This window comes from Capra hircus, chromosome 23, assembly GCF_001704415.2.
Source record: "Capra hircus breed San Clemente chromosome 23, ASM170441v1, whole genome shotgun sequence".
NCBI classification, from domain to species: Eukaryota; Metazoa; Chordata; class Mammalia; order Artiodactyla; family Bovidae; genus Capra; species Capra hircus.
This window is the reverse complement of record NC_030830.1, coordinates 24,933,266-24,948,744: the sequence shown is the minus strand read 5'-3', so window position 1 is coordinate 24,948,744 and position 15,479 is coordinate 24,933,266. Positions and strand designations below refer to the sequence as shown.

At 40.4% G+C, this 15,479-nt stretch overlaps 1 protein-coding gene across 1 annotated transcript in view; it reads right to left on the bottom strand.

Annotated features, from left to right (window-relative positions):
* Positions 1-15,479, bottom strand: part of PKHD1 (polycystic kidney and hepatic disease 1 (autosomal recessive)) — a 450,125-nt gene that overhangs the window by 146,675 nt on the left and 287,971 nt on the right. The gene's annotated exons all lie outside the window — the stretch shown is intronic.

Genomic DNA, 15,479 nt, shown 5'->3' with positions numbered 1-15,479 from the left:
AAACTGAGTCTGGCATCAATATTTGTTGTTGAAAGCCACTGAAACTTGGGGATTCTTTGTTACCCAGCATTACTCCAGCAAAACCTGACTGATACGCTGTCTATGGCTGGATCCCCACATTGCTCTACATGTATTTTAGCAATTAATCTTCACAACACACCTGATAAGTAAGATCTCATCTCAGTGTTAAATACTCATACAGAAAGAGAAACAGAGGCTAAGGAATTCATCCAAATTTATCCAACTAGTAAGTAATGGTCTGAATTTGAACAATGGTCTGTTTGTGCTGTGTTTTATGAAACAAATAATGGGTTATTATCTAAGCCTAAACTCTTTAAGCAGCATCAGGACACAATCTTCAGGCTGTGATGGTCAATGAGCAGTTGGGAATTACTTCTGACCTTAACCTGTTGATGTAAACTGCAGAGTTTGGTCACTTTCACAGAAAGAGAATTACTTGGGAAAATTACTGAAACTGTGTTTCTGAGTATGAACCTATCAAAGATTATTTTCTTCAGGAATATATCTTAGAGGATATAAAACATTACAAAGCCCAGGTGGAGCTAGTGGTAAAGAACCTGCCTACCAATGCCAATGCAGAAGTAAGAGATGTGGGTCTGATCCCTGGGTCTGGAAGATCCTCTGGAGAAGGAAATAGTATTCTTGCCTGGAAAATCCCATGGACAGAGGAGCCTGGCAGGCTAGAGTCCATAAGGTCGCAAAGTCAGACATGACTGAAGCAACTTGGTACACTTATTAGATTTTTGAAGAAGCAACTAATGAGAAGATTATCTCCAAACTGGATAAAAGAAGCTGACAAAACACATCTGTTAACAAACTTCGAAATGCCTGAAAACATAACCCAGAATAATGCTGCCAAATATGATACGAAGTAAATGGAAACTTAAAATTGCCTGGTTGTTCTTTTGGCTAAGTGGTCTTTCAGGGGCATAAAATCATGTTCCCCAGTTGGCACCCCATCTATACTTGGGAAGCCAAAGGCTCAGTGTGAGTTGCCAGCTTGCTGCATACCTAGCTCTACAGTCCAGGCTTCACAGCCATCGGTCTACAAACGACCGTTGAAAGTAAGACTCAGAGAGATAGGTAAATTTTCCTGGAGTCAAACAGTATGACAATGGGCATGCAAGAATTAGACCCCACAGCCTGTTTTCTCAATAAGATGGTAAAGTACTTGGTTGTTCCACCTAGGTACTCAGCTGAGTGACTAATACATCCTCTTAGCCAAAACAAAGAAGTGCTAGAGCAGAAAGAAGGGATGCTGGGGAGGAGGAGAATGTTCGGAAAATGTGTGTGGTGTAGCTCTTATCTGGCAGCTTGAAGTCTGTCCAGTAAGCTGTTTTCCAACTGTGATTTCATTTATTTCACGGAGGGTAGTTTAGATTCTTGGGGGGGAAATGGCCTGGCACTAAACAGATACCAGAGAGAAAAAAAAAGTAGGACAGCTTTTGCCCTAGAGAAATGTATGCAGAGTCCCACGAAAAGAGTTCAACGTTCCTCTAAAATCAGAGATTAAATCAATTATGCAACCCAAAACAGCAGCACATGCGGAGCTTTCACAGAAAGTCTGGGCAAAATTAGTCAGCCTGCCGTGATCTTTGAGTATCTGAAATGGCCAGAGTTTGGATTCTTCATTGTGATGTGGGGGGAGGGAAACATGGAGAATAGGGACCAAGCAAAAAGAAGGCAAGAATTACCTAAGAGAAGGAAAGACATGCTATGTTAACATGAAAACAGTGTCTCTCGAATGTGTAGAAGCTGTTCAATGAAAAGCCTTAAAGTACAAAGTCCTCACTGTATGCTCAACCCCAGCAAAAGAAAGGTGAAGTGCCCTCACCAGCCTGGGCTTTGTCCCTAATTGAGAGGAACCACAGCTAAGAGAAGGATCTAGGAATCATGCAATTCTCTGATTTTCCTCTCTAAAGCTGCTTAGAGATGCTCTAAACTGTAACAAAAGGCATTTTCAGCCTTGATGGATGCAGATACTCACAGTGGAGGGGAAATTGTTGTTGCCATGCTGCAGAGGCAAGCCAGGTATTTTTGCATACATGATTTCATTGAATTCTCACAACCCAGTGATGGATATCGCTAAGGTTCTCATGAAGAGATGGCAACAAAGAGAGGTTAAGGAGCATTTAACAGATGACACAGCTAAAAAGTGGGGGAGCTGGGCTTAGGCTGAAAAGTCCCATCGGTGAACACGTGGCCACAGAGGAGCACAAAAGAAGTAAAGAGAAGTTGTCACAATTTAGGATGATTGTGGGCAATGGAGGGGAAACAGAATACGTTCCAGATGCTAAAATCACCTGGGGAGATGGAAGGAAAGTAAGTTCTGGTATATAAAAGATAACTGTTATAATGATTTGAGGAATATGGTACAAATGGATTCCATGAACTTCAAAGGTAAGAAAAAGGGAAAAGGGCCTTATATGATTTTATTAACTCTTTGGTAGAATCAACTATAAACCTAGTTTACACTTAAATTCCACCCTTTTAGCATGACTCTCCATACCTGGTGACTAAGCCAACATACACTGAACTACTTACTTACTGCTCCCTCTACCCTCCTGTGTGTCCGTGAGATTCCCCAGGCTTTTATATGCCTACCTCATCCTGTCCTGTTCCTGCTGCTGCTGCTGCTAAGTCGCTTCAGTCATGTCCGCTGCTGCTAAGTCGCTTCAGTCATGTCCGACTCTGTGCGACCCCATAGACGGCAGCCCACCAGGCTCCCCCGTCCCTGGGATTCTCCAGGCAAGAACACTGGAGTGGGTTGCCATTTCCTTCTCCAATGCATGAAAGTGAAAAGTGAAAGTGAAGTTGCTCAGTCATGTCGGACTCTTAGCGACCCCATGGACTGCAGCCCACCAGGCTCCTCCATCCATGGGATTTTCCAGGCAAGAGTACTGGAGTGGGGTGACATTTCCTTCTCCTCTTGCTAATCACCCCTCAAAACTTGGCTTCACTGTAGTTTATTTCTAAAAGCCTCCTACGACCTTGAACTAGATGTCCACTTCTGTGCGTAAAAAGGTCGGGGCCCCTTGATGCAGTAAGTCTCCTTTGAGGAACCTGCCCTCAAGAAATAGTATGGAACACAGGCAAAGGTTAGTGCCCAAAGTTCTCCTCTGCAGTTATCTATTTATAATTGCAAACATTGGAAAATGGTTTGAAATAGCAAATGATTGGAAACAAATGCATGCCTTTAGAACTACTCCCTTCCCCTGCCTGTCAGTTTCCCTGCCATGCTAAAGAGCTGAGCCATCTTAACCAAGTCCCCAAACAAGACCAAACCAAGCTGAGAGGCAACCTTCTCTAGGATCCTTCCTATCAACTACATCTGTGTTAAGGGGCCTTCTGTGGGCTACCACACATACAGTGTTCTCCCTCAATGCTTCAAAATTGTACTCTAACTGCCTTCTATTAGGCTTCCTCCTCTTTACAGTACACTCCCAGAGAGAAAGGGCTGTGTCTTTCTAGCAGAGTTCACTTATAGTTTGTCCCCCAAACAGTGAACTAGGTAATTTTAACCAATCCTCTTGCAGAAAACAATCAGATACTCCACAGTAAAAAAGACTCAGTTCACGCATAAGAATACTAAGTATGTATGTGCCTAGCATCATACCTTCAGGGTAAATAAAGCAAAATTGACAGGATGCAAGAATATACACAATGGAGAAAAGACAATCTCTTTAACAAGCGTTGTTGGGAAAACTGGTCAACCACTTCTAAAAGAATGAAACTAGATCACTTTCTAACACTATACACAAAAACAAACTCAAAATGGATTAAAGATCTAAACGTAAGACCAGAAACTATAAAATTCCTAGAGGAGAACATAGGCAAAACACTCTCTGACATAAATCACAGCAAGATCATCTAAGACCCACCTCCCAGAATATTGGAAATAAAAGCAAAAATAAACAAATGGGACCTAAATTAAAATTAAAAGCTTCTGCACAACAAAGGAAACTATAAGCAAGGTGAAAAAGACAGCCTTCAGAAAGGGAGAAAATAATAGCAAATGAAGCAACTGACAAACAACTAATCTCAAAAATATACAAGCAACTGCTACAGCTCAATTCCAGAAAAATAAATGACCCAATCAAAAAATGGGCCAAAGAACTAAATAGACATTTCTCCAAAGAAGACATATAGATGGTTAACAAACACATGAAAAGATGCTCAACATCACTCATTATCAGAGAAATGCAAATCAAAACCACAATGAGGTACCATTTCACGCCAGTCAGAATGGCTGCAATCCAAAAATCTACAAGCAATAAATGCTGGAGAGGGTGTGGAGAAAAGGGAACCCTCTTACACCATTGCTGGGAATGCAAACTAGTACAGCCACTATGGAGAACAGTGTGGAGATTCCTTTAAAAACTGGAAATAGAACTGCCTTATGACCCAGCAATCCCACTGCTGGGCATACACACTGAGGAAACCAGAATTGAAAGAGACACATGTACCCCAGTGTTCATCGCAGCACTGTTTATAATAGCCAGGACATGGAAGCAAGCTAGATGTCCATCAGCAGATGAATGGATAAGAAAGCTGTGGTACATATACACAATAGAGTATTACTCAGCCATTAAAAAGAATACATTTAAATCAGTTCTAATGAGATGGATGAAACTGGAGCCAATTATACAGAGTGAAGTAAGCCAGAAAGAAAAACACCAATACAGTATACTAATGCATATATAAGGAATTTAGAAAGATGGTAATAATAACCCTATATGCGAGACAGCAAAAGAGACACAGATGTATAGAACAGTCTTTTGGACTCTGTGGGAGAGGGCGAGGGTGGGATGATTTGGGAGAATGGCATTGAAACATGTATACTATCATGCAAGAAACAAATCACCAGTCCAGGTTCGATGCATGATACAGGATGCTTGGGGCTGGTGCACTGGGACGACCCAGAGGGATGGTACAGGGAGGGAGGTGGGAGGGGGGTTCAGGATTGGGAACACATGTACACCCGTGGCGGATTCATGTTGATGTATGGCAAAGCCAATACAATATTGTAAAGTAATTAGCCTCCAATTAAAATAAATTTAAATTTTTTTAAAAAAAAAGGAAAAAAGAAAAGAATGATAAGGAAAAGTAGATATACCTAAAATAACAGTGTCAAATTAAACACAACTGCTCATAAAATAAACAAGAAAATAATAAGGATGTAACAGGTTTGGCTAATACAATGAACAAATAATAGGTGTAGATGGGAAATAGACTCATAAAGAAAATATATTCTTTTCAAGCTTCCATAAAACATTCACAAATATGGATCATATGATGACCCTAAAGCAAATTTAGCAAATTTAAAAAGATTAAAACCATACAGCATTTGCTTGCCTACCATATTTCAGTCAGAATATACAGTTCATCTAGGGAAAGATCTATAAAATGAACTATATTAAAATAAAGGTTTTCCAATTATCTAGAAACACCATTAGAAGACTGCAAAAGCAAGCCACAGAGTAAGCAAAGGTATTTGCAACACATATAACTAACAAAAGGTACTTTCCAAAATATATAAGTGACTTCAACAAATCAATATAAAAAAGATAATTCATCATTTAAAAAGGGGCAAGAGAGTAGCTACTTCAAAAAAAGATACCAAATAGACAAGAAAAATTTCAAAAGTGCTCAAATCACGTTTAGTTCAGTTCAGTTCAGTTTGCAAATTAAAACAATCGTAAGATCCCATTACATTCCCACTAGCATGGATTCCTGTTTAGTTGAACTATGTGCTGTTTATTTTATGAACTTTTCTGTACATGTGTTATATTTTGTACACATGTCATATTCTAAACACAGTAAATGATTATATTTCAAGGATACTTGTCAATAAGTACTTATTCATCAAAAGAAAAAAAATTGGTTAAAATTACATTTGTTTTTCTGCTTCTCTAAACCACTAAATTTTTTAAAGCTTTAATGAGGTATAACTGACGTACAAAAAAATGCGTATGTTTAAGATTTATTTACCAAAATGGCTACTGTTAAGTCTGTCCAGTAGAGACAAACCCAAGATAGATTTTGCTTAAAAACCTATACATTTAATAAAAATGTGATGTTTGTCAGAGAACTAATATCCATCTGAAAATAGACAGATATTTCTATTCTTGATCTGATATTGAAATATGTGTTATTTAACTGTTGGCTACCAATCTTCTTAGGACCTCACAGAAATGGAGTTTAGTACTTGCTGAACCTATGAAGAACAGAGCTTTTATGCTTTTGCCCTTGTAGTTAAATAAGTACAATATTTATAAGCCACATTATTTTGATTTCACCTTTTTATTAACCAGTAGTTTGATTAGAGAACGATCAGTGTAGACAGAAACTGATTTGTTGGCTGATGATCTATATTAGCTAAGTTACAAACTATTTCACAGATATCTATGTACCCTTAAATTTACATATGAAATGTGTAGCTAATTTATTCTATTTTTAATCATAAACTTGAAAAAATATATTTTTGTTTGGCTTGGGTTTTTTATTTAATATATTATTTTTAAACAAACATCATCAGAGGATTCTCTCTGGCAACTCAAGAAGTCTGACTACTGGGTATTGTGGCTTTAAGCTGGAGGATATGTTTTAATCTACACTTTTCTCTGGTTTGTCTCCTTCTTATTACTTAATCATCCAATGAGCCTTACAGAACTGTCAGTTGGAAGGCAATAAACTGTGTATGGATTTTTCTTCTTCTTTAGGATTGAGAAACTCCCAATCATGGAAGCGATGAAACTTCCATACGCGTAGTACTTCATTTCCTGACAATCAAAGTCATGTGCTAATGATGACCTTAGGCTCCTGGCTACAAATGTGAGACAGGGCTGACAAATACCCATCATGGGCTCTGCAAAACAATATGTGACAACTTTTAGGCTAAAAACCCAGCTCCTACCATAATTACTGCATGACTAGGCAGTGCATCATGTGACCTGGCTCTGACAGGCCAGGCACAATGTTCTGCAGAGTCCTCAGGGACACTGAAATGTGGGGCCTGTGTTGTTTACTTAGGGATCAAGGAGATTCCGGTTAAGTTTTAAAGACACACATATATTATTACTGAGTATCCCTCTCTGAAATTCTCCTACAAACTATCACGAGAGAATTTTCCATCTGCAATTTTGAAAGTATGCATAAGATTAAAACACTTTCCATCGAGTTGCACATTTGGATCAATAACGTGTTAACATCACGGATATCTAAGATAACAAAGCACACAAATTAAAGCATGGAAATGATGTCTCATCTGAAAAAGGACAGTGATGAAAAGGATGCGTACAGACAGCTATTCCTGGGCAAAGAAATACAAACATTTAAAACACTCAACAAACCAATGTTTATTGAACAGGCTTTGAGTCAGGCATTTTTATAAGTCTTCCTCTCCTAGACAGAGTAAGATTGAAAATACTTTAGATTTGTACAAGATCACCAATTTTTTCAATGTGTTTTTACCCCCATTTATTTCTCCCATATGGGGATGGGGAAACATAAGTCATTTATACATTAACACTACAAGTCCATCCTCACAGATGTTGAAATTTAAGTGTCAGGAGACTGGATGTATTGCAAGAAAAAGGTATTAAGCTGAAAGACGGACTTAGATGTGTTCATTAATTTATATATACACTAGTCAGTCATATGGTACATTATCAGAAGGGTACTATGTCCTAGGTACAAGGGTTACAAAAATATTGTAAAGTCTATCATCTAATACAGAGAAGACATTCATGAGAACATACCATTTCATAACATAAAAATGAATGCAATAAAGATGATATGAATGATAGAATGAACCAGAAGAAAATATACACTAAAACCTACTGAATGGAGACAGAAAATGTTCATAGTAAAGGTAATCCTTGGGCAAAGGCTTGAAGGGCAAAGATTTAAAGTGACTAAAATAACTTCCAATTCTGGTCCTGCTCTTTACCAGCTATGAGACCTTGGAACCAATCAACAATCTCTGTGGGTCTCAGGTCCATTATCTACATGCTGATACAATGATTCACACAATCTCTGAGGTCTAAGATATCATATTTATAAGTCCACTATTGGGGAATTTTCCAGAAGTTGTGTAACAAGTTGCTAAACTAGATTTATAATCCAGATATCTAGAATTCCCATATTCATGAAGATCCCAAACTAATTTCGGTCTTGTTAAATTCATATGCATGAGATTATCAAAAAGTAGCTATTTGGGGGAGGGGATGAGATGTATGGAGAAAGTAACAGGGAAATTTACAATACCATATGTAAAATAAACAGCCAATGGGGATTTGCTGTATTAAACAAACAAAAAAAAAGAGCCTGGTTTAAAAATAAATACAGGAAAGCATTCACAGCAAAAAAATCTATTCATAAAAATCAGTTCAGTTCAGTTCAGTTGCTCAGTCGTGTCTGACTCTTTGCAACCCCATGAATCGCAGGACACCAGGCCTCCCTGTCCATAACCAATTCCCGGAGTCCACCCAAATTCATGTGCATCGAGTCAGTGATGCCATCCAGCCATCTCATCCTCTGCCGTCCCCTTCTCCTCCTGCCCCCAATCCCTCCTAGCATCAGAGTCTTTTCCAATGAATCAACTCCGCATGAGGTGGCCAAAGTACTGGAGTTTCAGCCTCGGCATCAGTCCTTCCAATGAACACCCAGGACTGGTCTCCTTTAGCATGGACTGGTTGGATCTCCTTGCTGTCCAAGGGACTCTCAAGAATCTTTTCCAGCACCACAGTTCAAAAGCATGAATTCTTCAGCGCTCATTTCCATACATGACCACTGGAAAAACCATAGCCTTGACTAGACGAACCTCTGTTGGCAAAGTAATGTCTCTGCTTTCGAATATGCTGTCTAGGTTGGTCATAACTTTCCTTCCATGGAGTAAGTGTCTTTCAATTTCATGGCTTCAATCACCATCTGCAGTGATTTTGGAGCCCAGAAAAATAAAGTCAGCCACTGTTTCCACTGTTTCCCCATCTATTTGCCATGAAGTGATGGGACCAGATGCCATGATCTTCATTTTCTGAATGTTGAGCTTTAAGCCAACTTTTTCACTCTCCTCTTTCATCAAGAGGCTCTTTAGTTCCTCTTCACTTTCTGCCATAAGGGTGGTGTCATCTGCATATCTGAGGTTATTGATATTTCTCCTGGCAATCTTGATTCCAGCTTGTGCTTCATCCAGCCCAGCGTTTCTCATGATGTACTGTGCACAGAGGTTAAATAAGCAGGGTGACAATATGCAGCCTTGACGTACTCCTTTTCCTATTTGGAACCAGTCTGTTGTTCCATGTCCAGTTCTAACTGTTGCTTCCTCACCTGCATATAGCTTTCTGAAGAGGCAGGTCAGGTGGTCTGGTATTCCCATCTCTTTCAGAATTTTCCACAGTTTATTGTGATCCACACAGTCAAAGGCTTTGGTATAGTCAATAAAGCAGAAATAAATGTTTTTCTGGAAATCTCTTGCTTTTTCGATGATCCAGCAGATGTTGGCAATTTGCTCTCTAGTTCCTCTGCCTTTTCTAAAACCAGCTTGAACATCTGAAAGTTCACAGTTCACGTATTGCTGAAGGCTGGCTTGGAGAATTTTGAGCATTACTTCACTTCACTATAAATATATAAACACTGTAAGAACTGATTTACACATTCACCCATTGGCCTCATTCTCGACTGTATGTCTGTTAGTGTTAGAAAAAAATGAATAAATGAATACTACAATGGGAAAAAAAGCAATTTTCTGCAGATTTTGAACTCATTTGTGTTCTTTATTGCTTTAGAAACAACACAGCAAGCTGAAAATCCAGCCCACCCCATGAAACCCACGCCTGCTCTTCACTAGTCTCAGCTACAGTGACTGCTTTCCTGCCTCACGACTATGTAAAGCACATGCCTAGCTCTGCCTCAGGACTTCTGCGCCAGGTCTTCCTTCTGTCTGAAACGTTTTTGTTCAAATCTTTGCTAGCCTAGCTCTTTCTTGTCTCCATGGTCTCAAGTCACGCTGACTCTTCAGAAATCACGGTGCCAACACCTCTCCTCAGTTCACTTCTCTATTCAGTTTCCTTCAGAGCATGCACTGACATCTAAAATTATGTCCCCTTTTATTTTACTATTTTATTGTCTATTTCCCCCAACAAAAGAGTACAAGAAGGAATCGTATCTGTCTGGCTCACTGCTGAATGCTCAAGTCAGCGGAAGAATGCTTGTCACTGAGTGGGCATTCAGTGAAAGAGAAAGTGAGGGAAGGCTGGAGGAAGGGGATGGAGACAGGGGTAAATCTACTTTCTCCTTAAACCTAGTGATTCATTCCATCATCCAATAGAAAGCTTGCTACTCATGAAAGCATGTAAAAGCTTGATGACCTCACTCAATAGAGACAACTGCTCATTTTCAAACATGAGATTGAATCTGTTCGATTGTACTTAAGACTATATTTTAAGCCAACACATGAAGCTGTTCAAGAATAGATAAGTGGCATTAAACTTATTAGAAGCTACTCTCCTTCAGGAAATGTTTTTCTTTGTTCAACATGCAAAGTAACTTTTTGTGTCAAAAGTATATTTGACAGCCATTGTTTAAAAAATACAGGGCTTCCCTGGTGGCAGATAAAGAATCCACCTGCCAATGCAGGAGACGCAGGTTCAGTCCTTGGGTTATGCAGATGCCCTGGAGAAGGCAATGGCAATGCGCTGCAGGTTTCTTGCCTGGGAAATCCCATGGAGCCTGGCAAGCTACAGTCTGTGGGGTTGCAAAAGAGTCAGACACAACTGAGTGACTAAACAACAAAAATGAAGATGTGAAAGGCCAGAATAAGATGGTCAATTTACTTTCCTGATTTTATTCTTTCTGCTATATCTCATACTACTAACCACTCCCTCTTTCTTGCAAATCTCTCCTTTTGTTTCAAGATATTATTTTCTTTTCATTGTCCATCTATCTTTATAGCTGTTTATTTTCCTTTCTCTTTCCTGAGGTCAGCTTCCTCCATTACCCTTAAAAGCTGTCTCTGTCTCACAGCTTTGATTTCATGTTTGGCTGATGACCCTCAAATATATATATTTAGCACAGTCCTCTCTTCTGTGCTTTCTCATTAATCTATTTGTCCTCTATATATTGCCACCTACACTTCCCACTGAAACTTAAACTTGACATTTGTGTCTAAAGGTTTACCAGGTGCCTGACACTGTTCAAGCACTTCCACCAAAGAAGCCTTTAATAAATAAATATTGTTGATGCTGTTGTTGTTCAGTTGCTAAGCCATGTCTGACTCTTTGTGACCCCATTAATTTACTCAGTTCCTATAAAACTCGATAAAATAAGCATGATTATTCTTGCTCCCATTTTAGAGATAAGAAAACTGAGGCAGAAATAGCTCATGTAATTTGCCAGAGTCACTCAACTAAAAGGGCTTCTCAGGTGGCACCAGTGGTAAAGAACCCACCTGCCAATGCAGGAGATATAAGAGACACAGGTTCTATCCCTGGGTCAGGAAGATCCCCTAGAGGAGGCCACAGCAACCCACACCAGTATTCTTGCCTGGAAAATCCCATGGATAGAGGAGCCTGGTTGTCTACAGTTCGTAGGGTTGCAAAGAGTTGGACATGACTGAAGTGACTTGGCACACACACTCAACTAAAAAGTAGTGGGAAGGAGGTTTTGTCCTAGCCTCACCACGGACCCAGATCTCCCAACCTGAAACCTAGGATGTATCACCTCCTCACCTCACATCAAAATTGCCACTTGATGCTAGGAATTTTTTACCCCCTCAGTACTTCCCTAATTCATTCTTCCTCTTTAGCTCCAGTGTCTTCACTCGATCTTTCAGTTTCTTTTCTAAAACACCTAATAGCCTTCTCACTTTTCACTGTGCCTCTTCCAGTTCATCCGCTGTATTGCCAAAAGTGACGGCTCTAAGATCGGATCTAATAATGTCACTTCCCTGCTTAAAAACATCCAGCGCCAGGGCACTGCCTTCATGAGAAAACCCAAACTCTTTAACATAATGCATAAGGCCAAGAAGCTTCATCGGCTACCACCATTTTATAAATCCTACAATCCAGACATACCCGTTTTCTGCAATTTCCTGAAGGTATAATCAGTTCAGTTCAGTTCAGTTGCTCAGTTGTGTCCAACTCTTTGCGACCCCATGAATTGCAGCACACTAGGCCTCCCTGTCCATTACCATCTCCCGGAGTTCACTAAGACTCAAGTCCATCGAGTCAGTGATGCCATCCAGCCGTCTCATCCTCTGTCATCCCCTTCTCCTCCTGCCCCCAATCCCTCCCAGCATCAGAGTCTTTTCCAATGGGTCAACTCTTCGCATGAGGTGTCCAAAGTACTGAGTTTCAGCTTTAGCATCATTCCTTCCAAAGAAATCCCAGGGCTGATCTCCTTCAGAAGGGACTAGTTGGATCTCCTTGCAGTCCAAGGGACTCTCAAGAGTCTTCTCCAACACCACAGTTTAAAAGCATCAATTCTTCGGCAGTCAGCCTTCTTCACAATCCAACTCTCACATCCATACATGACCACTGGAAAAACCATAGCCTTGACTAGACGGACCTTAATCAGCAAAGTAATGTCTCTGCTTTTGAATATGCTATCTAAGTTGGTCATAACTTTTCTTCCAAGGAGTAAGCATCTTTTAATTTCATGGCTGCAGTCACCATCTGCAGTGATTTTGGAAGGTATAATGCTTGTGCACAAATATGTGTCTTTTCAGATCTCTTCTTTTATCTTTAATCCCTTTCCACGTTGGAAGAGGTGACACTTTCAGTTACGATTTTATTTGTCTCTGCTGCTTTATTGAGACAGTTCTTGAAAGCCAGGTTCATGACTTCTGTCTGTATATCCAACCTCTCTTGTGGAACTTGGCACATGGTAGGCAGTGAGCAAAAATCGTGATGAATGATAGGATGGACAAGCAAGTGAAATACTTTCAGCTTATCTTAAATGTTTTATCAGACTAACGAGACAACCTCTGAACAGAGAATGAAATTGAGTCTGGCATTTGTGATGCAGCTGTAGCCCTCGAAGCAGAGCTTTGATCTTAAACTTCCCGTCTAATGCTAACATTACGATTCTACCCTACTAAAAGTCAATTGGTACCTTTCACCAGCACCAGTTGCCTTAAAAGCAGGACCACCAAGAAATATAATTCCACAGTGCTGGGACTTGGATCAAATGGCATCAGATCGCAGACAGTCTCTGGCACTGCTCTGCGCCAATGCCCACATCTATTAGGTTTCTTTGCTAACTAGTCTTATTATCTATTTCATGTCGGGATTTCTTTAGGGTGTGGTAGAATGGGACAGATGGGTTGAAAGTCTCCCTTCAGGCATCATACATGCAGGATTGGGCAGATGGGTTCCTTTTGGATAATCAACCTTTAGGCCTGGAACACATGGACAAGCAGAGAGAAAAAGAACATGCCATTGTCTAGTAACAGATGAAAGTGTAGTTGGGAATGGGCAAAATTAAAAATAGGATTTGAAATGTGTAAGTCAAAACTGGAAAGTGAAACTGTGCCACTCCTCTTCTAAGGTACAAATTTCCAGGCAGCAAGTTTGAATTACAGTAATGAGTGACTTCAGAGACCTAAAAAAACTTATGAAAAAAGACCTCTCTTAGCAACTGAGGATGTCAACCTAAAATAAGTTTTGCAGTAATGGAAACAAGGCTCAGTTTTATTTAATATTTCAATCAGTTAACTGGATGAGGATACAGAATATTAAACCAATGAGCAAGAGACATCAATCTGGGAGGAAAAGATCAGGAGCCAAAAGAACTTCCTCACTGTGGAAAGATGGATTGAAATAGAGATGAGGAAAAAATATTGCACTTACATCTCCTTAAAACCCAGGTGAAAACAAAGCAATTCTTATGCAAGCGTACAACACAGAGACCTGTATTTGAGGCAGCACATGTAAAGACAGTAGGAATTAGAGGTGACATGCGGTTGGCATAATGAAGCTGGATAAAGCTGAATCTTTGGCTGCTTTAACAGAAGAACCATTCTCCACCAGTGAATGTGATGGAGAGCATTCAAACCTCATTCCCAAACACTGCCCTCCTCAGCTCACTGCCCTGGGATGCAGCTGACGCACACACAGGACATCAGTGAGCCCTCCTTGACTCGGAGTTCAGGTTGGGTTTGCTAAACGGTAGCATAAGCAGGAGACAGGGGAGGACAGAGAGTGAAATCTGGGTACTTATTCCCAGAGGCCCTTCCCAGTACTGTGTCCCAGTCACCACACAACTTAATGCTGCTGAGTGAAAACCAACGCCATGCAGCTTCCTCTATCTCTCATTCAAATAATGAACTCTTTCTTTTAGATTCTTTTCTCACCTAGGCCATTACAAAGTATTGAGTAAAATTCCCTGTGCAATACAGCAGTTTCTTATTAGTTACCTATTTTATATATAGTCAGTCCTGGGATTCCTTTGGAAGGAATGATGCTGAAGCTCCAATACTCTGGCCACCTCATGCGAAGAGTTGACTCATTGGAAAAGACTCTGATGCTGGGAGGGATTGGGGGAAGGAGGAGAAGGGGACAACAGAGGATGAGATGGCTGGATGGCATCACCGACTCGATGGACGTGAGTTTGAGTGAACTCCGGGAGTTGGTGATGGACAGGGAGGCCTGGCGTGCTGTGATTCATGAGGTCACAAAGAGTCGGACACGATTGAGCGACTGAAATGAACTGAACTGAAAGTATATATGTCCATCCTTACATGTAATTCTTCAAAAAAAAAAAGAGTACAAATGAACTGATTTACAAAACAGGAGTCATAGATATAGAAAATAGACATGTTTACCAAGTGATAAGATATGGAAATAAACTGGGAGATTGAGACTGATATATACATACTACTACATTATACTATATATAAAATAGACAACTCACATTTTTAAATTGGCTACCCACTCTAGTATTCTTGCCTGGAGAATCCATGGACTGAGGAGTCTGGCAGGCTACAGTTCACAGGGTCGCAGAGTCAGACATGACTGAGTGTCTAACATTTTCACCCCTTCAAGGTATCAGACTTGGTTAGCTCATCGCCCCAGATCCACTTCTCCTGCAACACCCCTCAATTCCCTGGGGGAGGACCCTCATCTCCTGGCTCCACTGCATCTCTGGCCCTTCCATCAGCTTCCTAGGGAGTCATAAAACACAACTGGACAGAAGAGTTAATGGGTTTGTGGGGCAGTGCAAGACAAGTGAGTTGCTTGCCTTCTCCCCAGTTTTCTCTCTTTACTGTCCCAGGATGAGCACATCAGCTTGGCTCCCAGGTCTGTCCTCTGAAGGATCTACACTGCAACAGCAACTGAAATTCTCCTCTGGGTTGGGTTGATCAAGGGCTAACCAATCCATCCTACGAGATCTTCTGAAAGAGTGAGCCACAGGTAAATTCTCACTCAGAGAACTGAATGGAGAATTGACGTGTTGGC